Consider the following 26,732-nt stretch of genomic DNA (forward strand, 5'->3'; position numbering starts at 1 on the left):
TCTCTCCCTGCTTCCTCTAGACCTCACGCCTTCATTATCCTCCTCCTTTTTAATCTTCACAGTCTCTTCAGCCACTGAACTCTCTCTTCTCCAACCTCATATCTTGCTAAAAAATAGTTCTTGTGTAAACACGTGCCCTTCTTTACTGCTGTTCCTTTTCGATGTATTAGCCCCTTATTTCTTACAAGGGTAGTTTATACCTCTTTTCTGTACTTCCTCACCTCCAGTTCACTCTTCAAATTATCGCTATCAGCTGTTTTGTGCTACAAAAACAGCACTGGAGAAGGAAATCTACCCTATGGCTTCTTAATCGGCGATTCCCTGATGCCAATCCTGTGAGCATGCCATGTATCTCAACTGAAGACTTTGTCCCTGTTGACCAGGGCAGCTTTCTTGAAAATCCTGCATTCCCTCGATGCCCTGGATGCAATTCTGTCCAGATTCTCTTCATAAGTCTTTAGCTTTTATTTCTCATTCTTTTTTGCCCATACTCCTCTAAGGAAACCATGTGCATCATGGTCATTTCACAGGGTTTCTCCTTAGCGAGTCTCCCCTTCCTGTTGCTGGGTGCTATCCTTCTGCAGCCACCTCAGCTGACGCTCCTAATTCTCTTCATTTTTTCCAAGGCTCAAACCTGCCTTTGCTCTTGAGTGTTTAGCATTTCTGCCTGGGAATTCCACAGGCGCCTCAATGATGGATGCTTTCTTTTCTCTTCCCCATTTTAAGTACTACACTGTGGTAGATTTGTGAACTCCTTTGATGGGTCACAGTGTGGAGTGAGGATTCCTGCTTGATCCTCCTCTTTAATCTCCACATTCAATCATTACAAAGTTCTTTTCACCACCTAAGTATGTCTTCAACAGAGTCTCCTCTTCTCCATTTCTTCAAGGTTCTCATAAAAACTATTGGAATTGCTCCCTCATGTATCTCTTCTGCCTCCATTTCCTGCCACTCCACTCCATTCTACAATTCACCATCTGTTACCATTTTTAAATGCTATTTAATGGTATCACTCCTCAGCTTGAAACCCTTCAGTAACTCTTTCCTGCCTTCTCAGCACAGACAGCTAACTGCACGCCTTGTATTAGTTTCCTGTGGCTGCTGTAACAGATTACATCAAACTGGATGGCTTAAAAAGCATGTATGTATTTTTCTTACAGTTCTGGGGGCCAGAAGTCCAAACTCAAGTTTCGCTGGGCTAAAGTCAAGGCATCAGCAGGGCTAGTTCCTTCTGGAAGCCTAGGGAAGAATCCCTTCTAGAGGCCACCTGCATTCCTTAGCCTGTGGCCTCTTTCTCCATCTTTAAAGTGAGTCACTCCAGTCTCTGAGCCACATACCCTTCTCTGTGACTCTGACTCCTCCTGCATCCCTTTTATAAGCACCCTTGTGATTGCATTGGGCCCGCCCAGATAATTCAAGATAATCTTCCCATTTCAAGAGCTTTAATTCAATCACATTTGCAAAGGCTCCTTTGCCATTCACAGGTTCTAGAGATTAGGACTATGGGAGCCACTTTTCAGCCTACCACCCTCTCTCACCTCTCCAGCCATTGCATCACTGACCACTACCTACCCTGAGTACCCTATGCTCTGATGATATAAGGTTATCTTCTGTCAGTCTAAAACCTTTTCATTTGCATCACCACAGTTTCGGTCCCAAGAGACATCTTTCCTGCTTCAGTCCAAGGTCACAGATTTGCTCTCTGAAGTCTCCACTACTCTGCCTCACTCGGAAATTTTCTCTCCTGAATGCTTCTCTTGTCCTCCACTTGAAACCCTCTTTTCCTTTTGTGTCTGTTCCGTGGCCTAATTCCTGGGGGCATCTACCTCTCTTTCCAGGCCCTGAGGAATAACACATTAGTCTTCCTGGATACGATTTCTGTTTCTTGCTTGCATTTTTGCATTGCCTCCTACAGGTCTATAAATTGCTAGATCTTAAATAATACTCTGCCAAGTGTGAGGCCCCAGCATAGGTCCGGGACAAAGATTCTCCTAGTTTAAAAGAGGGCATCAAGGCTTTTCACACTTCCGAGCCTTAGAGCATGTGATTCTCAATCTGTCTAACTTGCCCTCCATTCTACCATCTCCTCCTTCCTACTCTGCAAGAGCTAGCTCCAACATCACTCCCACCAAGCCTCCCCTGACACTCAGACAGGGTTCTCTGCTGCCTATTTTATGCTCTCACAGCTCTTTATATGGATCCTTTGGCAGCACTCTCCACATTTCCCTCGATTGTCATTTTCCTGCATGACTGTCTTCCATAATAATAGACTTGACAGTATTTACCATATTTCTCTTCTTTTTTAATTTCAAAAGTTTATTTATTTGAAGTAACCAAAATGCAGAAAAAAGAATAAAATGGAAAGTAAATCTTCTTCCCACTCATTTCCCAGTAATCCAGTCCCACTCCCTAGAGGCAATCAGGCAACCACTGCTACCAGTGTATTGTCTGTCCATCCAGAGGTAGGCTATTTCTAGCCATTTGGAAGTGAACAAAGCAACTTGTAGAAGAATAGATATGCTAGGGTCTTGTCTTTCTGTAAAATTATAAATACATGTATATTTAATTATTTTATCCTTTCTCTCAAAATACAGATATTTATAGATATGTATATAAGTTGTGTGTATATATAAAATATACACATACATACAAACATGCATATTTATAGAGAAACATGTACATATAATCTCAAAATAAAGTATCTGTTTGCTCCAAGATTAGAGATATGGATGAGGGACTTTTATTTTTTGGACCAAAAACTTTCAAATTGCTTTTCCCACAAGCATCTGCCACTGTTATAATAAAACTCTTTTAAAACATTGAAAACTATATTCTAAAAAGTTTATGTTATCCTGAGTTAACTATATCAGTGGGGTAACTGAACAAAGGAAAAGATACTTTTTTATCTGCGGAAAGCTGAGCTTTGGACTGAAGACTGGGAGGAATTATATAATGATATGACCACGTCTTATTAATCTTTGAGTTTTCATTCCTGACACAGTGCCTGGCATGTAATTAACATCTATATTTTGTTAAATGAACAGATCCTTTATATTTTCTTACTTCATAAGAAACCAGTAAAGAGATACAGATCTGTATATTCCAGAGAAATAACCAAGAAAAAAGGAAGCCTTTTTTAAATTAGAACTTTTGGGGGTTTAATTGTAACCCTCACCTAATGCACTAAGCACACTACATTTTTTTCCTTTTTTTAATACTTCATTCAGGAGTGGATTTCCTTGGGTCTTTCTTCCCTTCCTTTTCCAATATCGCTTTCATTGTTGCTTTAGATCTGACCTTTGCCGTTGCCTTTTCTTGCTATTGCTTTTGGTACATATCCGCGGGGTTATCTGGGTGGACAAATTGTAATAAGCAAGCTCTTCATTTCCACTGCACCTTCTCGTTCATAATCCACATTTTTTTCTACATAATCCACCCTTTTCTTTCTTTCTTTTTTTTTTTTTTCTGGTCAGTTGCTTCCTTCCCCTGGGGAAAGCTGAGAAGAATGACCTGCTCTCCCTCCGAGGCACAAGCTGAGGGTTCATCCTCGAAGGTGACGCTCAGGCTTTAAGCAGGCATAAATCAGATTAGAGTCAAAGAAAGGAGTAAACCACCTATGGGGCATTGTTTTTCCAGCAGACAAGATGCCATGTCTTCCACATTTTTGTGTGGATATAGCTCAAGAAGACTAAATTGCTTCCTATCCCAGGACAGTGAACAGACTTCTGCTTTGCCTGAACCAAAAACAGCAACTGAATCAGCAGTCAGCCTTCGAATCTTGCTCTGTGAGTGCTGGTCAGCCTAGACCTGTCCTTGTGTATTTGAGGATGGTATAGTTCTTAGGCTAACTTGCTTCGTTGTAACATAGGGCATAAAAATGACACAAATTTATAGAAATCCAATGAAAAGTCATAACAAATTTCTATAAGGCTTTATGTTTCACAACCCCGAGGTTGCAAATGAGCTCCAAAGGATCTTTCTATATACATTTACAACAACAAAGTTAGCACTCAAGTAAGCAAAGCAATTATGGCATATATTTATTTTCTCTAAATGATTAATTAATTCACTCAACAAATGTCTGCTGAGGGCCTGCTACATGCAAAGCACTGCAGTGAGCAGAGAGGGGATTTAGAGAAGGCAGCAGTTCCGCAGCATTCACAGGCAGACAGGCCTGTTGACGGTGCTGCCACAGCTAAGCCCGCTGGTATCATAGACAGAGCCTCCTGAAGAGGCCCTACAGCTTTCCTAAACATATGCGTGAGGATTTAATTTGAGTCTCCAAGTCCCTAGGCTCTGATGCAGTGAGTCCAGAGTAAACTAGATATGTAGGTTGAGGGACAAAGTTACTAAGAATAATATTACCAAACAGCTACTTTTTTTTTTTTTTTTCGAGCACTTACTTTGAGCAGGCACTTTGCTAAGCATGTTACATCGCTTTTTTTCATTTAATCCTCAAACATACCTATCATTTAAGTCTTACCCTCCCCATGTTATAGATATGGAAATAATAATACAAATAAATAATGTGCATGTGGCCAAAGAAATAGTAAGTAATAGAGTCAGGATTAAAAAGAATGCCTTTACCTCCTGAGTTGGACCAGCAATCACTTCTTGGCTTTTAGCCTGCCAATTGCACAGAAAGAAATCAAAGTAGAAAAGTGTGTAGACAAAATAAGGTAGAATAAGGACAACTGAAGCCAGGAAACTGGTCTAAGGTGAACCCACCATGGGCCAGAAATCAACCCTGGGTAGATTTCATGATGCACCCACTGCCATTCACTCTTAGTTTTTTGTAGTTTTGAGTGTTGTGGGATTTATTCTGGCCATGATCCATAATGATGACACAGTTGTTGGAATAGTTTTTGTCTCTTATCCAACAGTGCTTCTTAAAATGTAATATGCATATGTATCACCTAAGATCTTGTTAAAATGGAGATTCTAATTCAGTAAGTCTGGGTGGGGCCTGAAATTCTTCATTTCTGACAAGCTCCCAGATGATGCCAAAGCTGTTAGTTCCAAGACCACATTTTGAATAGCAAGTATGTATATTTTTCTTGAAGACCTGCAGACAGTGGGTTCTCTTACTGTCTTTTTTCATCCTGTCTAATACAGAGACTTCAACACTGGAGCCATGGCACGGTGGTCTCCAGGGTTATGTCCTGATGTCAACTCCTCAGAGGGATGTCAGGAAGGAGGTCCTGAGTGGTTTTTGCTTTGGACCAAGGCTTTTCTTTGATTAGGCCATTGATCACTAGGCTTGTGTGCAGAAAATAGTTTGTGTGCAGAATTGAAGAATTGAACTATCTAAAGCCCTCAGGCACTGAAAGGAATTGGAAGCATACCAAAAATCATTATTAAAGGCAATAAGCTGACTTTGTTATTTAATAGCTTTGTACTACTCTAGGCAGCATTGTCCTAATCTTACTATCTCAGGAAAACTGTCTAGTTTTCTATCTACTGCTTAAAACAGTATTCACATGAGGCTCTCATTTTGTCCTCTAGAAAGTGTTTAAAGAGTTTTACATCCTTACCTGGATAGTATTTTGGTTGATGGGAAAATTCTAGTGCTGATGAAAGCTCCTTCCATATAATTATGAGCCTGATAAGTAGTAACATATTGTCTATACCATACAATTTAGCAGTTAATTTTATCATATTCGGGACTATTCCCAACTACTCCATGTAGGTAAACTTTGCCTTCAGAACTTGATTGATTGCTTCCTGGGATGGGCTGTTCATTATTTATTTAACACCTATGTCTAATCATTGGATAAGCTCTGGGGATATGATAATGAATGAAGCAAAAATTTTCCTGCTTTTCTGGAGTTCATATCCTAGTGAGAAGAGAGAGAAAATGTCAAGTAACAAATAAATGAAAGCAATAATTTCAGATACTGATAGATGCTTTGAGGAAACTGAAGCCAGTTGATTGGAGAATTGGAGTAAATCCAGATGTCCAGCACAGAGAAGGCCTCAGTGATAGTGATTTTCAGCCGAGACTTGACTTGAAATATAAGGAGCTCATTGTACAAAGATGGGAAGCAGAATAATCCAGGCAGGAGATGATATAGCAAACACAAAACCATTACGATTGTTGTCTGGATTCCTATAGCTCCTAGACTAACATAGGGCCTAAAGGAGATCATTGCTAAATATCAGAATGGTAATCAACATGATGAAAAAGAGAGAAGCCCAGATTCCCAGATGGGATATGGAGAAAAGAAACTCTGTTAATGGCCACGCTGTGTTTCCTAGATTCACCAAGCTAAAATAGGACCAATTTGTTTAGTGCATTTTCTTTCATTCGACACGTAGCTCAATGTGCAACTGGCCTGGCCATGGAAATACAGACCCAGGAGAAGTAAGCATATGGCTAAAGGCTAAGTAGTACAAGACATATATTCACCAGGCACTTTATCTTGATTAAGTTATAGGCTCCAGTCCACCACTAATTATCTCTGCAGGAAATGTATTGAGGAAAAAAAAAATCACAAGATAAAGGGCAAGGGAAGGGAAGATTCTACATCAGATGTGAGAATCTGAACTTGACAGCATTGGAGTTTTCACATCTTTTGGGGTGAGTACTTCATGTCCTAAGCAATAAAATGTCTATACAGTAGTCCCTGGAGGGGATCTGCAGGGGATCTTTTTCAAGACTCGCAGTGGATGCCTGGAACCTCAAAGAGGACAGAACCCTACATATACTTATTTCTGAAGTTGACTATAACTAGATTAAGTGGCAGAAAACAAAACTGAGTATGATGGAGGGCCTGCTGTATTGCCCATCCTACCCCAGCGCAGCATGTTAAGGGAGGTATTACTGGATGGGGATTTGTGAGAACTGGGTTCTTTATTTCAGTTGAGCCATTAGCTAGGCAGCTGACCTAGGGTAAATTATTAACCATCTTCAAAAAAACCTTCTCATCTGTATAATAATAAACTTAAATTAGATTATACTTAGAGTTTCTTCTAGTTCTAATGTTCTGTGACTCTATAAACTCAGCAAATGATTTCCATTTCTGATAAGGGAATGCAACCATTTGATAATGCCTAACTCGAGGTTAAAAAAATTAACTCAGGTGATATTGCAATGGAAATAGTTGAATGTAGTTGTTTGTAACAAGGGTTTAGTATTAGATGGAATTGCATCAAAATTTTTACTAGATGTGGTTCTTGAGATGTTTACTTAATGGCTGTGAGCCTCAGTTTCCATGTCTGTAAAATAGGGCTATCAATACTTACTATTAAAAGGTTGTACGAGGATTGGATACAAGGTTTATACATAAACCACAGTGTCTAGCATTTTTTAAGTGTTCAATGCCTTGAGACTGATACTGTTATTACTATATTACTGTTACTATTGGCATTATTTGAATGAAATTCGAAGCTCATCTCCCTATTTTTGAACAAAATAGCAACTGATAAAAATTTAAAAGGGATGTTGGTAAAATTTGCCCTGGGTAAAATTCACTCTTGCACAACTCTGATGTATATTTCAGAAGTCACAAATGGCCTGCTAACTAGGCTAGTGGAACAGGAGGGTCAAATCTCCATTCTGAAAATCAGGATCAGGATCACATCCTTTGACAACCATATTCAGACCTTGTTGTAGTCAGTTTTCTTGGAAAAGACCAGGAAACAAACACTGTTTCTCACCCATGTGAGAATTTTTTTTTTGGCAGTGGGGAGTTGGGTGGATACTGTAAGAATGTGCTGTCTGTGGCAAAGAATCCCAGCCTGGCCTCAAACTCATGGCCCTCAGGATCCTCTCCTCTTAGCCTCCCTAGGGAAGCTTCTTGATAAGCAGCCTGGGGATTACTCCCTTTTAAGTGCAAAGGAGCTGTCAGGCACATCCTCCAAAAAGGGGAAAAAGAAAAGTATCCAGCTGTGTCAGCTTCCTGTGACCTAGGATTCAAAGTCTGGCTGTCTGGTTCCCCTGGCTGCATACAGATTCCTCTGGTTCCTCACAGCAGGGACTCTGGCTCCATTAACAGCCCAATTTCAACAGAAGTGCAAATGGAGGCTGAGAGATAACATTAGTAGTTTTGTGTTTTTGTTAGGCTCATTTATTTTCCTGATTTCAATGAATAATCCCACTTTAGAGAAACATGAGTATATTCTCCCAGGCATAAGAGGGTCAACAATTGTTGAAAGGCGAGGGCCATGTTCACAAATCTCTGAACTTTCTTCCTACGCCCACCCCATCTCCTGCAATGCAGTTTACCATGTACAGCGTCTAGCAAGCAGTCAGTTAACATTTTTTGAATAAATAAGTGAGTGAATGCCATATTTTTTATCTTCTACCCTTTCCCAGAAATGATAGCATGTTTTGTAAGAGAGCATCTCCCCAAACACCCTCCCCTCCAACCTCCTGGCACCAGCTCACCCTTTTACCATGCTGGAGGCAGTTTTGTTCCAGCTGCTCATCCCTCCTTTTGTATCTCCATGTTTGCTGTTTTGTGTGTGTCAAGTGAGGTTGGGGTTTGGGGACGGATAATGAAATATCTGGGAATTTGGCATTGAAAGAACAGGCTGGACATAAAAACCAAGTGATTAAACACAAGGTGGGACCAGAATTAATTATTAGGACCTGGGTTAGATCCATTTGTATACCTCCAATTAGTGATTGTTATTGTAAGTTTCCAGCTACCAATTAATGTTGTAGGAGTCAACAATAGTTTTTCTTTTACTACCTTTTTAATATTTTCTTTTCTTTTATAAAGTGAGTAGGAAAGTTTTCTTTGTAGAAGGTGAGAGAATATGCATTAGGTACAACATTCAACCTGTATTTAAACTGAAACAAAAGGTATAAAAATACCTTGACCTAAACCAACCCTCTCATCTATGCTCTTGTCTATTTGGCCACTAGCTATTGTCTATCCATTTCTAGTTTAAATTCCTCTGTTGTCAGAGACAAGAATTTTCGGAATCTCATGGAACTCTTAAAAGTTGGTTCAATTAAATATAAATATAAATTAAAGGAAAAATACAAATATATAAGAAAAAACTAACGTTAAGGAAATCAGCAAGAAATGAATCAGGTAAGTAACTTACGTTTTGAAGATGAGGGCAGTGACATCATTTTCAAATCTGGCCCTAATGGTCAGCTCTTCTATGAAATGTAGGTGATTAACACTGCACTAGTCAAAGGCCCCAGAATACATCATTTCAGTCTGTTACTGAGGATAAGCAGATAGTTTCTCAGTCTGGTTAACTTCTCTTTCTTAGAACTTTCCAGATGAACTTTGACTTTTGACATACTGCTGTCTGCAGAGTCAGTGGTAGTTAGGTCACAGTTAGCAGCACCTTGAGGGAAGTCTGTGAATTCCTTTGCAATAATGATGTTTATGCATTCATTCAAAAAGCGTATTGAGTGTTTATTATATATAGATTAGGCACAGTGTTAGGTACTAGGAATGCAGTGGTTAATAAAAGAAGACTTGTAACCCACTATGGAATTCTACATGTTGAGGGCAAAGCTGACAGCAGGCGAGCCAGCCTCCATAGGACGGTGTGGCTAAGTCCTCAGCGGGAATCCATGGGAGAAGCAGCGAAAACTGTTGTAACACCCAGAACACACTCCCCACTTTCGTAGTCAATCATATTTCTCGAGAAGTTTCTCAGGGAGCAAGATTTGGTTTTCAAGCACCAAAGTGCCTATAGTGAAGGCAGCTGCTCTCAGAGGGACCCCTGAGAGGCCCTGTAAGGGGAAACAAGCGGGAGGTATGGGGAACTTTGAATAAAAGACCTTGCAACATAAAGCACTTCTGGGAAGAGGATTTGTCCAGCTAGATCAGGGCATCCCTGCGTCATGTGGGATGCCCGAGCCATTCCCTTGCAGTTTTGTGAAGGGTTGTTCATAGATTGCTAGAGGTCCAGTGGTTGCCCACTGAAGCTGGAGAGGGGACAGTACCTGTCTAAACAGAGTTCATACCCAAGGGCTGAGGGTACCTTTTTCCCCTCCAAAAACCCACTGTAATTAGAAAGCAGGAGACGGCGCCACTAAGTCATAACCATACAAAGTCCATCAGTGTGTTTAAGTCTGGCAAGGGAGAGCACCATTCCACTCATTTAGAAATTAATACTATAAAAGCCCTCAGTTTACAGCAATTGCAAAAACTAGGCAGGTTCAAGCAGGCCTTGAAATGTTTTTGCTTTTACCTATTAAAAAGAGAAAGACAGAAGTATTTCTACAGCTCAATTTCTCAATAAATCTGCCAGTTAAAATGTGTGCTTTTTAGGTGAAATGTGAGTGCCAGTACCAGGGGAAGCCGGCGTAATAGGGTAAACCCACAGCCGGCATTCCCCTGACGTTCTACGCTGTCCTTGGGGTTTTTCATCAGTCAGGTTTATTCCTCAGAGTCGGCTTATAAGGTCCCTCTTTCTATGTGCCTCCATTGCCCATGCAGGCTGCCCTGGTCCCTCCTGTCGGTTTATTATAAACCTAGTCAATTACTGTGGTAATTGGTTCTATATATATTGATGTGTTTAGGGGGCACTTTCAGCTTTTTGTATTTTTATTTGGTGTGTTTTGCCTCTTCCCTTAGAGAGCAGGGACTCTGTCTCTACTTCTTTAAAACCCCTGTGGGTGTTGTGATAGATTCTGCTCACAGTGGGTTCACATTCAATACTGATTACGGTAAGGTAGATGAGGATAATCAGGAAATGCTAGCTCCCAGCCTTTACTGGTCTGTGAATTCTTTTACACGGTACAGTAGAAAAAAGAACGGTGATTCCTTCAAAATTCCCACAATTCTCTTTCTTTGGGGGTAATTAATATGCGGGGTTCTGTATAGAGCATATATCCTGCATTCCTTGGGCTGGTGGAGATCGTTAATGATCTACAGTTAAACATAAAGGCAAAATGAAACTGAAGAAAATCTCTTTTGTAATTCAATAAGTTATTGTTTCTTAAAAATGCTTGTACTTAGTTATTTAATGAACATGTACTGAGTATCTAATGCGTGCAGGTTTTGGGCAGACAACACCATGTAAGAGTCATGATCCCTGCTCTATTAGAGTGGATGTGAAGGAGACAGAATACTAAAAAGTAAATAAAGCATCCAAAAAATATTACAAGTGTTGGATAGGCTATGAGGGTAATGAATAGGGTGTTACGATGGGTAACAGGGGCAGTAGCCCCCTTTAAAGAGGGTGATCAGTAAATGCTTGGCTGAGTAGCACTTACGCCAAGATGTGGATGGTGACCTGGAGGACAGGCGTCCCAGGAGGGGGAAATGGCCAGTGTAGAAACCTGTGGTAGAAAAGGGTGGTGGGGTTGGGGCAGGGTGAGTGAGGGAACAATGGCCTGGCTGGGGGCTGGGAAGGCTGCGGATGGCCACGCAGGGCCACACAGACCCCAGCTAGGATACTGGGTAGGAAGCCACCAGGAAGAATGCACCCCTTAGGGTTATGTTCTTTAAATGCCTCCTGCACTGGATGGAAAATGGCTTCAGAGGAAGCCAGAGTAGACACAGAGACACCAGCGAGTGGCCTGAAGCGGAGATCTTGGCAATGGAAAGACATAGAGAAGAAAGAACAGATCTAGGCTTGTTTAGAGGGTAGAGAAACTTGGCGATAGAGTGGGACTTGGAGTGGGAAGAGCAGAGGAAGAGGAATCAGAGTTCCTAGATATTTACTTGAGTAACTGATGATGCAGAAGTGCCATTTACTATAATAATTTCAGAGCCAGCGAAAAGGAACAAGTTGGGGGAGAGTGAGCAATGAAGAGCTTCATGGAGGCCCGTCAATTTTGTGTTGCCATAGAGACATCTAAGGGGGAAAGGCAAGGACGCCATTGGATGTGCAAGTCTGGAGCTCAGAGCACGGGTCAGAGCTGGAGATGCAAATCTCTGAGTTCTGGAGAATTCAACTAGGAATCTAAATCCCTCGGGATAAATGAGCTTACCTAAGGAGAAGGAGAAGAGAAGCAGGCTCAGGACTCAGGCCTGAGTTGTTCCTACCGTTAGAGGTAAGATAGAGGAAAGGTGGGGGAGGGGGTGCCGCACAGATGACTATGAAGAAAGAGTCAGGAGATAGGAGGGTTGCAGTGGCAAAAGGAGTGAGCAGCTGTGCCTTGTCTTGCTGACAGGCAGAGTGAGATTAGCAGGTCAAGCCTACTAATTATTGCCAAGTTCTCTTGAAGAATCATGAACTATTATAACTGCAAAAGCCCTGAGAAATAATTATGATGGAAATAAATATGCAGGAGTTTACAATTATTAGTATTTTCGGCATACACTGTTTTTCTTACCACCCTGTGAAGTGAGAAGGTAGGTTACATTTTATGACTCTGGGGAAGGCACTTGGTGAGCTGTGGTCAGTCCTGAAGGGCACCTTGTAGAACAGAGCTTTGTCCCTCCAGGTGTCTCCAAGGTGAGTGTGCTGTCCCAGATGCAGGGATGCTGGCAGTAGGACCAGTCCTCACACAGCACATCTGTCCACGGACCCTGTGTCCTTGCACTGCAGCTCTCTCTCATCTGCTGGTAGCCCAGCACCCGCTACTCCACAGGGCAGAACTGAAACTAGAACCCAAGGCTTCATAATTCATCACCCTTCCCTCCCAAAGCAATGCATTTGTTTTCCCTTCTGCTAAAAGTCAGAACTCCAGGGGCTTGCCCCACTGCCTGGATGTGTCTTTGGCTTCTGGATCTGCCCCAGGATAAGCACATCTTCCCGTGGGGATGCCATATGAAGTGTGGTCATCCAGGGAACAGTTTTATTATTACTAGTGAATATTAACATGATAGCAAACAAAAGAAAATCCTTGCTCTGCCCAGTTCTCACCATGCCACCCCACCCTGGGAAGAGTTCCGTTCCATACGTACCTACAGCTAAATGTGGCTGAGTGCCAGGCCCTACATAAAGCATTAGGAATACATCGATGTATAAGAACTATACCTGCCCTCAAGTTGTTCACCAAGTCTCTGGAAAGAGTCCAGGAAACCAGAAATCACAATGAGGTATGGTAGGGACTACCAGAGACCTGGGGAAAGGAAGCACCAAAGAAGAGGCTCTGGATCCAGATGGGGCCAGATTGAGGAACGTTCCTGGCAGGAGTGCTGCCTGCACTGAATGACATGGAGGGTGAGGGAACCTCAGGCTGACTCTGGGAAAGAAGTTCCAGAAAGGAAAAAGGCACACGAACCCCTGGGCTGTGAGAAAGTGCCATCCACCTGACCAAGGTGGGGAATGTAGGGGAAGAGAGGCTGGAGAGAAGCTGGGGGCTGGGGGGACAGGTTAAAGAGCCAGGCTGCCATGCCCTCTTGTCTGATTTTATCTTCAAGTCGCTTGAGAGCTACTTAAGAATTTCAGCAGGAAAAGACGTGTTCTAATTGTGCTTTAGAAACATACACGCAATGACAGTGTGGAGGATGATTGGCAGATGTGAAAATGAGAGAGAAATCTACCAGCCAGGAAAATTTTGGAGTAAACCAGGTGGGAGCTGCTAAGGGTCTGGATGAAGAGGGAAGAAATGTCTAGTGGAAAGTGGCTCTGAGGGTAATTGAGGAAATACCGCCAATGGGTGACTCTGGATGTGGAGGGGAGGATGTGGTAGCTCATAGCAGTGCCTACCTGCGAAAATCTCCTAGGGAGACATGCATGGAAAACCTGTGGGCTCTGCGGGAACCCCCTCAGTGATGGCACAGTAAGAATGTAAAGATCTTTCACCCAGACATGAGACTGGCTGATTTGGATTGCTGCGGCAGCAGAATTACTGCCTTTTTTGACAGTACAATTTGTTTCTGGATGCTGACATGTCTGGGGATGCCAGAGGCAGCAGACTCACCTTCCTGGGGTGTCTACCCCAAGCTCCGGAGCTGCAGGCACACCTACCTTCTTGAGATGTAAGGAAGGAATGGGGAACCTATATACTCCCCTGTATCCTCATCTCACAAGTAACCTATGTTTTGGCTGTGACTCCAAGGAGAAGCACCTAAATCCTAGCCCTACCCATTATTCAAATACAACCTTGAACCCAGACGGACTCAGTCATCTGGCCTAGCCCAAGAGCAAGGGTCAATGGTGATTCTTTTTTAACTCCAGTTTTCAGATTCACTGTAGTAAAGATCCCAGTGATTTTTCCATTGAAAGCCATTTGGGTAGAGATAAACCGCGGAGGTGGGTGAAAGACCGACAGTGGGCAAGGGAAGTTTCGGGTTTGTAAAACATACTAATACCACCCTGCAGTCGCTAGCAGTCATGTTTGATTCTTGCCATTTCAAGCATATGTTTCCTTGTTATCTTTTAATTGGTTTTTATTCTAAATTTAACACTAAACGGTCTGTGATGGTGGTGACTGTGAGCCTGGTGCATGTCAATTCCAGGAACACGTGAGACATCGGGACGTTATCGTGCCCTCTCTCTCCTTCCTGCATCCCACTGTCTGCATTAAGAAGCTGGAGATTGCTCATTGTACCCTTTCCTGCCTGTGTTTTCATGTTTATAGATGTTGGGTTCTGGGGAACAAAGGGAGTGGAGTAATGTAAAATCCGAATGATATCACCGGAAGCTGTGTATGACGGCAGGTGAATGCCAATAGATTGGAAGCTGGTGTCAGCAGGCCCGGAATGCATGAAATCCTGCATCCAGAAAAGGATTTCAGAAACGGTTGAAAACAACTGTGAAAAATCCAATAATCAGGTGTTCTGGAGGCTGCTGGGAAAGTCTGCTTTTGAAAATCTTGTATGTCTGTGATGTGGAAGGAGACCTGATGCAAAGAGGGGAGGAGGGTTTGGTAGTTAGATACTCAGTGCTTGCCTGACCATCAAACAGATGACTTAAAGCCTCTGAGCCTTAGTTTCTTCATCTGCAAAACGGGATAATGGAGGACTAGGAGTCATAAGGCTGGTAGAGCACCTGGCCCATTGTAGGTCCTCAATAATGGAACTATTAGGGCATTTCCCAAAGTGGTCTCAGTAGCACCCTAATTCAATGAAATGTTCTGCAAGAAGTGATTTTCATGTTCAAATTATTTTTGACCAACACTGTGTGTTATATTTTTTCCTTGGATACTTGTAATAAATATTAGAATTTTAAAGGTTTTTTTAAAGGTTTACAAGAAACCTGCTAATTTTAGCTTGGATTTTCCCATTATATCAGAGCATGAAATTTTTTTTGTCTATTTATAATTTTGAGTAATGATATTAAAAAGGATCCTAAAAGAAAAAAGTTCTGCAAACCTACTTAGAAAAATTCTGAGTTTTTATTATTATGCATCTTCTAATAAAAGGAAAGCTTTCTCTTTAACCTCCTCTATCCACATCTGGCACCAAATCCTTTCATTTTTTTTCTAAAATACCCCCTGGATTGCTCCTTATTTTTTGTACACGCTTACTACCTCAGTCTGACCCCCAGACCTCCAAGGTTGCACCATCGTTATTTGCCTCTGGTCTACCATTTATTCAACCTTTCATCTGTTGTAAGTTGTTTCACTGCCTCAGTTTAACTCAGTTTAGTGTCATTCCTGTGTAGCTTCTGGCCAAGGCAAGAAACGTGCTTGCTTCCTAACTTGCTTCAGGCCTTAAACTCCTGGTCTGGTTCTTCAGGACTCCATTAAGTAGGGACCTAGCCTATATATGTAAATTAGTGTTCATCCTTTTTCCAGTTAAAATCTCCATAACACAGAGTTAAACTTTGTAATGACCTCTATGGCCACCTTCACCTCTGTTTCTTTGACCTTATCGTCTCTGCCCTGAATAATCCACACTGTTTCTAATTACCTAGTGAGGGAAGCCTGCACATTCTTCAGAAAATAGTCCTTAACGAGGCCTTTGGCGACTTCTCCAGCCCTCACTCATGTCCTCTCTCCTCCAAAGTCCTGTGATACTTATAATCTCTACCACATAATTTATGACTGATTGACTACCCTAGAGTCAGACAAACCTGGATATAAGCCCCAACTTTTCTACTGATAATTCTGTGACCTTGGGCAAAGTAACAAACCTCTCTGTTGCCCAGTTTTGTCATCTCTGAAATAGGAACTATTTTAGCACCAACCACTGAGGTTCATATAGAGAAGTGATAATGCTGAATTTCACTCTTCCCATGAGACTTAGATAAGACTCATGACACCCCCCTTGTTTACCTAAAATATAGCCAACCATACTCTTCAGATTCTTGCTCTTTGCCTTATAAGTCATCAGCTAAAGTGTTTGTCTCTTCTAGTTAATCAGAACCAAATGCTTGTGAATCAAATGTTAGTGAAGCTTTTCTTCTTCCCCCTTAGCTTGAGCTGTGTATAGTGACTCCTGAAAGTAGGCTGGCTTCAGGGTAAAACATTCTCTTATCTACTATCCGTTCATGATGCTTCCACGCACCAGATTCTTTTTAGCTTTGTTTACTTCTGTCTATACAAGTTACAAACTCTTTTTGTTCAACTCTAGGGATGCTGGCAGACTTTATCAGAGCATTCTGTTAAATTCAATGACTTGCTAACCCTACCCCAGCAATAATCCCTTATAATAAAGTTCTCCCAAGTCCAAATTTGTTTTTTATTTGACAGAATACATGCAAAGTGTTTACCAGAGTGTGGGGACATAAAAAGTGTTTGATAAGAAACAACTGTTATTATTACTATTAACACGTTTGTTAGTCTTGCATCCCACATAGATTGTAAACCCGCCCTTTAGAGCTCCCACAGTACCTAGCCCAGTGCTGGGCTCCTGTATTAATGCACATGCACTGACTGAGGAACTGTTGGCATCAGGAAGCCCACAGCCCAGTGTGATCCTACATTTGTAAAGAAAACCACAGACAGTATAAAGGATATTTTAGCTCTGTTTAGAGACAGAAGATGATCAAAGAAGAACTGAGATCGCCACCTCATGTAATCTTAATAGGTAATGGAGAGAACCTGGCAACCCATAAAATTACCTTTAAACAAGGAGAAAGCAAAGAAGCCGAGTAAGAGAATTGTTGCTCAAAACAGGGAGAAAGAAAAGAGAGAATTAGGCAGTTTTGATAGAGTTTTATCTTCCAACAGGGGAGAGCAAGATCTTCAAGCATACCTGTTACCTGCAGGGGTGAGCAAGACCTTCCATGGGATCATGGATGCTGAAGAGAAGTTGGAACACATGCTAGAAAGCTGTCCTTTTTTTCTCAAATATGGAGGAATATTATATTCTGAAAAGTAGGGGTGATTAAACATTATATCCCTCCCATTCTTGACTTGTGAAAATAGAGAATGTAGTAATCACAGAGAACTAAAATGAGCTTGCTATGAGAAATCATGATAGCAAGCCTCATATTCTTTGTTAAAACTACTTTTAGATTTTTAAATTCCTTTGGCTAAAGAAACCCTATTCATTCCACCATCCCCAAGTGTTCCTTACCATTATGGGAGATAGTACGGCCTAGTGGTTAAAGAAAGGCCTTTGAAGTCTGTGTGACCTCAGTTCTCTAAGCTTCATCTTAGATATCTAGAAAATGGAAAGGAGTATACCAGCCTCAAAGAGCAGGTGTAAGAATTCAGTGAGAATGGGTATAATAAAGCATTACTTGTAAATGAAAAGTCAGGGGTCAGCAAATGAGGACCTGCAGGCGAATCTGGTCTGCTGCCTGTTTTTATATGACCCTCAAGCTAACAATGGGGTCTACATTTTTAAATGATTAAAAAATAGAACTATAGGAAGGAAAATAATGTTATGTGCCATGGACATCATAAATACATTTTAGCATCCACAAATAATGTTCTGTTGAAGCAGAGCATGTGCATCTGTGTACATAATAGCCAAAACTGTGTCTGCACCACAGAGGCACGGTTGAGTAGCTGCAACAGAGACTGCATGGTCAAAAATATTTCCTATCCGATTCTTTACAGAAACAGTTTGCTGACTTCCACCATAGACGGTAGCTCTTGTTATTAAAGAGGCCTGTATCCTTGAGCCTATCCCGAAAGCTTCCTTCTCAATGAATCCTCCCTTGCTTAAGTCTCCTGATATAATCTGGTTCTTATTTGATATTTTATTAAAGAGCACCATCATTTGTCACATAATAGCATTTCGGTCAATGACAGACCACATATATGACGGTGGTCCCATAAGATCATAATGTAGCTGAGAATTCTTGCGACCGAGTGACGTAGCCGTTGTAATGTTACAGCATTAGGGGTCACTTTCACGTCTGTGGTGATGTTGCTGTAAACATAACTGTGCTGCCAGCTGTATAAAAGTCTAGCACATGCAAGTATGTACAGTACCTAATACCTGATAATACATGGCAGTTAATGGTTTACATATATCTGATACTATACTTTTTATCACTATTTTAGAGTGTACTCTTTTTTTTTTTTTTTGAGACGGAGTCTTGCTCTGTCTCTCAGGCTAGAGTGCAATGGCACCTCAGCTCAACCCAAGCTTTGCCTGCCATGTTCAAGCTATTCTCCTGCCTCAGCCTCCAGAGTAGCTGGGATTACAGGCACCCACCACCGCGCCCGGCTAATTTTTAGTAGAGATGGGGTTTCAGCATGTTCGCCAGGCTGGTCTCGAACTTCTGACCTCGTGATCCACCTGCCTTGGCCTCCCAAAGTCCTGGGATTACAAGCCTGAGCCACCATGCTCGGCTGGCCGAGTGTACTCATTTTTTAAAAAGTTAACTGTACGACGGCCTCAGGCACTCCTCCAGGAGGCAGTTCAGAAGATGGCATTGTTATTTCAGGAGGTGACAGCTCCAAGCATGTTCCTGTCCCTAAAGACCTCCCAGTGGGACAAGACATGAATGGAAAACAATGCTAATATATGTGTTTGTGTCTTAGTTTTTAACAAAAAGTTTAAACAGTAAAAAATAAAAATTTAAAACATAGAAAAAAGCTTATAGAACAGTATATAAAGAAATAAATATTTTCATATGGCTGTGTGATTTGTGTTTTAAGCTCAGTGTTATTACCAAAGAGTGAAAACAACATAAATGCAAAGGCACAGGCATTCCGTTGCGTGGTTTGTTTGACTCTAGACTAGACTTCAGTAGCCTTGTTACTGTAGGAATGAAAATTAAATACAGAATCCTATATAGCTACAAGCCTTGGAAATAGAGTTTATGATATAATATATCTGAATGGCTTATTTTTCTTTAGGTTTGTGATTTCAGACGTAGGCAGGGCAAAGATACCCACAGGGTGATGCTGATACCTAGGAGGGAAAGGCTTTTTCTCTTCTCTGTGAAAATTAAAAAGAATATAGAGATCTTGGCACTCTCTTAGTACTAACAGCTAAGTATTATGAACAGTTAGTCAAGATTCAGAATGGAGGTCTTCAGAGGCTGTCATTTATATGCCATTCACCCCATGCAAACCCACGTGAGCACCATCCAACTAGTGTTACATTTCAGGGAGAATCTTTTGTAACTAAAAAGGTTGGCTTGGGGAATCAAAACTTAATTCTGTTCTACTAGTGTAGCATTTTTATTTGAAGGAGCTAAAGCTCAGGATGGTCAACAGCATCTTTTTTACCCATTTTCCCCTTAATATGAATTAAAGGATCACCCAACTCCTAGAGAGATGGGTTGCCAGCCTTGAGCATTTCTTTGGAACCACAGGCATCACGTCATTCTGAACAAGCATGCTTGCAACAATGAGAATATCTGAGATGCCACCGTTAGGCAAAACAGCCAAATCTTTTGATAGATCTCATGCATCAAAACTTTATGTGGAAGCCTATTGTCACCAACTAATTATGCATTTAACATCGTCTTTTCCTTTCCTCTTTCCCATCCCGTGAGGCTGCTGGGGACTGTGTAGCTCCAGGCCAGAAGCAGAGTTCATCCGGGCTCGTACTCTGTTCCCTCCGGCCAGCATAGGCACTCAGCTCACTGCTGTCAGAGACTTGGACTGAGTCAAGGCATCTTCAGCCACATTTTGGGGGGCAAGTGGTAGAGCCTTTCCTAATCCTACTCTAACCCTCTGGGCTTGGCTTTGGTTTGCCACCAATGTGGGAGACTACTGGTCCCTTTATGATATAGGAACTGACCTCACAGTTACCTTGGTGGGCTACATTCTTGCAGACATGAAGCCTACAGATTTGGTCTTTATTTACGACTAAATGCTCTTCTTCTGTCTCTAGTGTATAGAGATTCTTGTTTTCTTTCTGAGCATTGCTTACTTTTTTATTTGTCACATGTTTATACCTCCTGGTTGCCAAGACTATGCTGGTAATAAGGATAAAATGGTGACAAATGGCTCCTACCAGTGAGAGCTTGTATACCAGAAGCCATGCTAAGGGCTTGGAATGTATTATCCCATTTAACCTTTAGAATAACACTGTGAGATGAGTTCTGTTATTAACCCATTTTACAGATAAGGCAACTGAAGGCCAAAGAGGTTAAGCCTCTTATGATACCCCAGAGCTTTGAATTTGAACCCAAGATTGACCGCCTTGTGTCATGAGATAAGGAAATCCAGGTGACGACACCTTTGCCAGTTGAGGGGGTGGCTTTGGATGTGATGCGCTGCAGCCTCTGCCTTGGCGGCTTACTCAGACATGACGGGGCTGTTGCATTTTTCTGCTGCCTTCTCCTTCCTTTTTAGGGCCAGATGTGGGTCTGCTTTCCTGATTTCACCTGCTGTGTAACCTCAGGTGTCTCAGAGATTTGGTCTTCTTGTACACCATGCCCTCGATGCCAGTGGATGTGTGAGCCTCTGCCAGCACATTGGCTGAGCAGGGCCAGGTCCGTCTGTCCGTCTGTCTGTCTGTCTGTCTGTCTGTCTGTCTGTCTGCTGCTATGGCTGCTGCTGTTGCTCCCTAGTCAACCTTCATCCAGTAATTTCTTGAATAAAAAAGCTGTGTGTGTGTGTGTGTGTGTGTGTGTGTGTGTGTGTTGCACAAGAGAGTTAGATATTAAAGGGAATCCTGGAGCAGAAGCTTTAGAGGGCAAAGGAACAAGATAGCCATCTTTATTGGTGATCATAACTGCCAAGTAGGCCCTGCTATAATAATAACAGCCTCCGCCTTCCTCAGTGGGGGCCTGTAAAGGGACCACACAGTTATGCTGTTTTATGTTTGTAATTGTTTTAATATCTACTGTTGCTGTAAGTGCAGGAAGGTAACAAAACCACAGCACCTTCTTTCGATTAGACATAATGATAAAGTTTTCTTCCTGGCAGTGGAATGGGATGAGTTGATACTGTAGTCTGTTAACCCATATACACCTTTCCAGCCATTGTCTGGAGGAAAGCATTCGATCTGGCTTCTCCTTCTGGCCCTCCCTGTGTTGTTGGGGTTCATCCCATTGAATAGGGCTGTCGACAGGGGTGTTGGCTTCTTCTCTAACTTCTCCAGGAAGTCCCTTCTTGACAAGAAGATAAATTTACATGATTATGTAGATGTATTCTTTGGTCAAGTATATAAAAGTTTTCTGACTTGCATTATTTTCCCCTAAAGTAGGACTGACCGCATGGTGCTTTTTGTCTAGAAAAATTCAGGAAGCAAAGTGCTGATGAAGTAGTACTTTTGGTTACTTCTAGAACAGTTCAGATGAAAGTCATCAGAGTCTAAGTCAGTAGTTTTCAAATCAGGCCACTTACACCCTGGGAATGTGCGTAGATGCTGGAATAGCTGTATAAACAATGGAGTCGTTTCTTTTTACCAAACAGTAATGATAGTAGATGCCTAAGGAGGGTATTCCCCACCTTTGCCTCTCTTACATACTGGTGTTATTTATAAGATTTTTAAAAAGAGGTTTGACCATATTTAATAAATTACCTTTGTCTAGGGTTGTGGATGTCAACACGATATCTAAAGATGGCTTAAGTCAGAATCACTTGGAGTGCCTGATAAAATGCAGATTCTCCATTAATTTAGGGAAATACTGAGCAGATCAAGTTGTACAATAACAGAACTTTAACATTTGCTGTTAAAAGGAAAATAGAACTCATTCTCTGAAGTGTTCTCTCTGCTCTGGCATCCCTGGCAAGTGATTGACTAGTTTCTACATGAATACTTCTAAATGAGTATTTCTACTAGTCAAGGGCTCACCGTCTCTGAGGCATCTTTTCTACTTTAAACCAGCTATAAACTATCACAAAAAAATCATCCTGAAAGAAATCAGATGTATTCCTTTAGCCTTCCTCCCCAACCAAAGTAGAATTTATTTTATTTTTTATTTTTATTTATTCATTTTTTTTTTTTGAGACAGTCCCCCTCTGTCTCCCAGGCTGGAGTGCAGTGGCATGACTGCAACCTCCACCTCCTGGGTTCAAGTGATTCTCCTGCCTTAGCCTCCTGAGTAGCTGGTATTATAGGGGCACACCACCACACCCAGCTAGTTTTTATATTTTTATTAGAGATGGGGTTTTACCACGTTGGCCTGGCTGGTTTCAAACTCCTGACCTCAAGTGATCTGCCCACCTCGGCCTCCCAAAGTGCTGGGATTACAGGCAGAAGCCACTGTACCCAGCCCAAAGTAGATTTTAATACTTCCTCCTGTGTAAGCAAAAGGCCCTGTCTCATGCCACTAATAACACCTCTTATCATATCATTGTCTAGTCTTCTGTCTCCCCTACCCCTTGCAAACTGGAGAATGAGCATTATTTCTTATTTATCAGAGTACTTTTCTTATTGAGCACTGAGCACTGTTTCTGACACATGTTGACAATCAGTGAAAATGTGTGGCTCAGTAAATAAACTCTTCTCATCATTTCTCGCTTTGGATCCTAATTCTGCTCTCTGAAAATACATAGAATTCATGAGATCCTGTTTCCACGTGACAACCTTTCCAATATGTAAAGACAGAGCTGCTAAGTCTGCCTCCAGGTCTCCTTGTATGCATTCTAAATTACCCCAGTTCCTTGCACTGGTTGCATTGTTCATATGGCACTGGCTGGGATGCCCCGCAGTCCTCCCTGCCACAGTCACTCTCAGCACAGGGCACCCAGAGGTAAACCAACGGCTGGTATGTGGCTTGCCCCAGTACCATTTCTCCGTGTCACCTTGGTCACCATGCTCTTTTAACTCAATCTGAGATCCATCCCTTGGTCTAGCAGCCATGGCCCTCATATCACTGGTCTCCTCCCCTTGTTACCTTTGCTTTCCTCCATGTCCAGCTGTCTCTACCATTTGCAAATGGTATTTCAACCCACTCGGAGCCACTTGAGTCTCTCTCACCAACCAATTTGGGTCGCAGCTCTGGGTGAAAGCATATCTCATCATAAGAGCTTCATTAAGGCTGGGAGAGGCAGCTGCAGAGACCAGCGTATTTTAAAACAAAGGGCACAGGTCACCAAGAGGTGAAAAGAGCCTGGTCCACTCAGCACATTGTAAAGCTCAAGAGATGAGGACTAACAGGTGAGAGTACTGTGCAGAATCCCAAATCACCACCAAGAGCAATGTCTATTTGAGCCTGTGGCTCCAGCAGGCAGGGGAGCAGTATAAATTTCAGTGAGGCAAAGCTAAATGGTAACAGACCTTAAGTTCTGTCAAATATAGTTAATTTGCAGAATAAATTGGTCAGGGCAGCAAGAGGATTTAACATCCAAATTCATTTGAAAAACAGAAGCCAGATGAGTGTCCAGAGGAAAATGGAGACTCTTACAACATTCCCTTGCCGGTTGGAGTAGTAGTATTATTGAATAATATTTTTATTAAAAATTTCTAGACCATTTGGTAGTTAAAGATATTTATGAGCCAGGCTTTGCAGCATCTCAGAAAGGCATTGAATTTCCCACTGTAGTGCTACAGAAGCCATGAGAGACACCCACCTGCATAGACTCATGTCAGGCACCCTCACACAGACACAGGGTGGATTGCAACATGCAGCTGAGTTTTCTGCTGTGGCGCTGGGGCACATTGTGGGGCAAGTAATGGTGATTTGTCAGTTTTACCCTTTGTTGAACCACCCAGTGTTTCCCTGCCGTGTGCTCTTCTTGCGCAGATTTGAAGGTAGGAAGAAAAGAGAGATGCTGAGGCAGGAGCTGGATCTTATAGGGAAGGTGAGGTAGAGAACAGATAGGCAGGGGTACTCGAGAGGTAAATGGAATCATAAAGAGAGCATTGCTGGGCTGATGGTTCTGTCCAAACTCAAGGGGCTCATGAGCACTCCCTAGTTGATAAATAAATGCTGCAGGGCAGATAGAGAAAAGCAGCACTGATTCCACTCTGCAGCTCAGTGGGGCCCTCAGCATCAGCGAAGGTCCAGGCTGGTGCTGGCCATGCTTTCCTCTGCATGCTGTCTGCCTCGGTTTTGCTCTGCCACAGTTTTACATTCTGGGCTGTTCCTGAGACCTTTTTTGGCTCCTTCTTGGGGAGGACCAGGAAAGACAGAGGCACTTGCTCCTGAGTGGTCTGGGGATGCACCCTTGGCTTCTCAGCTCAGCTTCCCAAGCAGGAACAACAAGATGGGGGTGGGGGTGGGAGGGTTCGGAGGAAGCCTTAATCTCCAGACAAGTACACGGGAGGCTCTTTCCCGGCAGCGTGCTGAGCATGCCCACTCACTCACCTTGTCTTTCTGCTAATGGAGATTTGGAAATAGCAAATCCCGCAGGTGTTCCTCATTTTCGCCTCTCTCTCCGCGTCGTCCTCTCCCCGTACTCCCTCTCCCCATGCTGCTCTGTCTGTGGACACAGCAGGGATAATCCAGCACCGCTCTCCATATCCCGGAGCTGTGACTCTGAATCTCTATGTCAGGTTTATTTTGACTTTGACAAGAAGCTGCACACAGCTGCTGCTCAGCAGCAGGACGCCGATGGAGCCAGGAACTTCTTTTCACTTCCCGCTGCCCATAAACCCTGGGAGGAAACTGAGGGGATGGACTGCAAGCCCCTACGCAGCCAGCAAGTGAGTCCTCACAGGCTGTGGGTCAGGGAAGAGTTCCCCGGCCAGTGCCACAATGTTCATGGCTATGGACCCTTTAGTGTGTGGAATATGTTCTAAATTCATGCCTCCCTGGGACCTCAGAATGTGACCTGTTTTTGCAAATATAATGACATTAAGATGAGGTGATCCTGGACTGACTAACTACAATGACTAGTGTCTTTATAAGAGAAAGGAGGGGGAGATTTGGACACAGACACACAGAAAAGAAAGCCACATGACAACTGAGGACAAGAATAGAGTGATGCAGTTATAAGCCAGGGGTTGCCAAGGACAGCTGGGAGCCACCAGAAGCTGGAGAGAGGCAAAGAAGGATATTTCCCCAGAGTTTTCAGAGGGGGTATGGCCCTGACCACACCTTGATTTTGAACTTGTAGCCTCCAGAACTGGAAGGGAATGCATGTTGCTTTAAGCGCCTGGATTGCTGATGACTTGTTACCGCAGCCCTAGGAAACTAAGAGGAAGGGATTTGATAAGAACAAGAGGCTTGGTGATTAGCTCTGAGTCACAAGAAAGGCATCTGGTGAATCAAAAAGGAGGAGTGTAGGAGGCAAATGAAAAACATGGAATCAAGTAAATTCTAAATGGCCAAACGAAAGGTTTCAAAATGTAGGTATAAGACATCGCACACACAAATTTACTACGATTCACCGAGACCAAGGGAGCTCCTGCGGAGTACCCAGTGCCCAGCTCTAAGGTCATGCAGAGGATTATGTCCTCACTTCACCCTGGGAATGAGTGGGACAGAGAAGCCATAAAGCCAAGCCCTGGCACAGAGAGGTCGGGCTCCCCTGGCCTCAGGCACAATGTACTCATAGAATTAGTTCTGCCAGGAATGATGGGAGCAGAGTAGCTTTCAAAAAATACATGGGAAGAAAGGAAGGGAGAGAAGAGAAAGAAATACTTTATAGGGTGTGCAAAAATGAGGGCAGCTCTGGTGTCAGCTTGGTCTCCCATAGTCCCCGACATCTGTGCCAGTGCTTTAGGAAAATCCCACAGAAGCACCTTTGATTCCCAGCCTGGCCTATGGTGAGTCGCAGTGAGGCTTTGGGTTGTCATTTGAGGAATTTTAGGCTAAATCCCCTTTGCTTCTCTCCATCCCCATGTATTTCTTGAATGCTTCCAAGTGCGGGGCACTGGTTGAGAGCGGTGACAACCCAAGCATGAGGCAGCTACCTGCCCACTGGGAACTAACAGTCTAGCTGATTAGAAGACCTCCTTTGAGGACTGAAAGCTTTAGGACTCCGCAGCAGTTCTTGGATTTAATTCTTGTTCCTCTTGAGATGCATGGGTTGTGTAGAGCTGGATCTCAGGAATCCTTTCAGAGGTGCCTGCCTCGCTGTGCGATTTATTTTTTCTTTTTTACACTAAATTTATGATTCATAAATGGATGCAATTGGGTTCACAGCTAAGTTTCAAAGGTTGTTTTTTGTATTTTTATTAATCTCTCGGTCGATTCTACTATCCCATCATTTCTTTGACCCAACCTCTCATTCCAAAAGGAACTGACCGTGACCGAGGAGAAAGAAGCACGCGGGAGGCTGTTGAGTCAATTTGCTGTTAAATTCACTGTTTCCATGCCAAAGCTGACTGACACCTTTTGACAAAGATCAAGCACAACATCTACACCAAAACCTCAGTTTAAGCTAAACCTAATTAGCCAGGAACCTCAACCAGACCACTACTTGTTTAACAACTTGCCTATTAAGGGAAAGTCTTCAGAAAGTACCACCGAATGTTATCGATCAATCTTTAAAAAGTTGTTCGGGGTATAGATGCCATTTTATTTCTGTATGCTACGGCTTCCAAATCCACATAGTCATAATTGATGAATAAAATCATCACCTGGAGGCTCCTTGGGGAAAGGTTTAATTCTGTTTGGTAGGCAGTGCTTCATGAGGCAGGCAGGAAATTGGAAAACTGCGTCTT

At 42.6% G+C, this 26,732-nt stretch overlaps 1 protein-coding gene across 3 annotated transcripts in view; it reads left to right on the forward strand.

The window, feature by feature from the left end:
- The window catches only part of ASTN1 (astrotactin 1), a 318,993-nt gene that overhangs the window by 253,838 nt on the left and 38,423 nt on the right, over positions 1-26,732 (forward strand). The window lies entirely within an intron of this gene.

This window comes from Saimiri boliviensis, chromosome 19, assembly GCF_048565385.1.
Source record: "Saimiri boliviensis isolate mSaiBol1 chromosome 19, mSaiBol1.pri, whole genome shotgun sequence".
Classification (NCBI taxonomy): Eukaryota; Metazoa; Chordata; class Mammalia; order Primates; family Cebidae; genus Saimiri; species Saimiri boliviensis.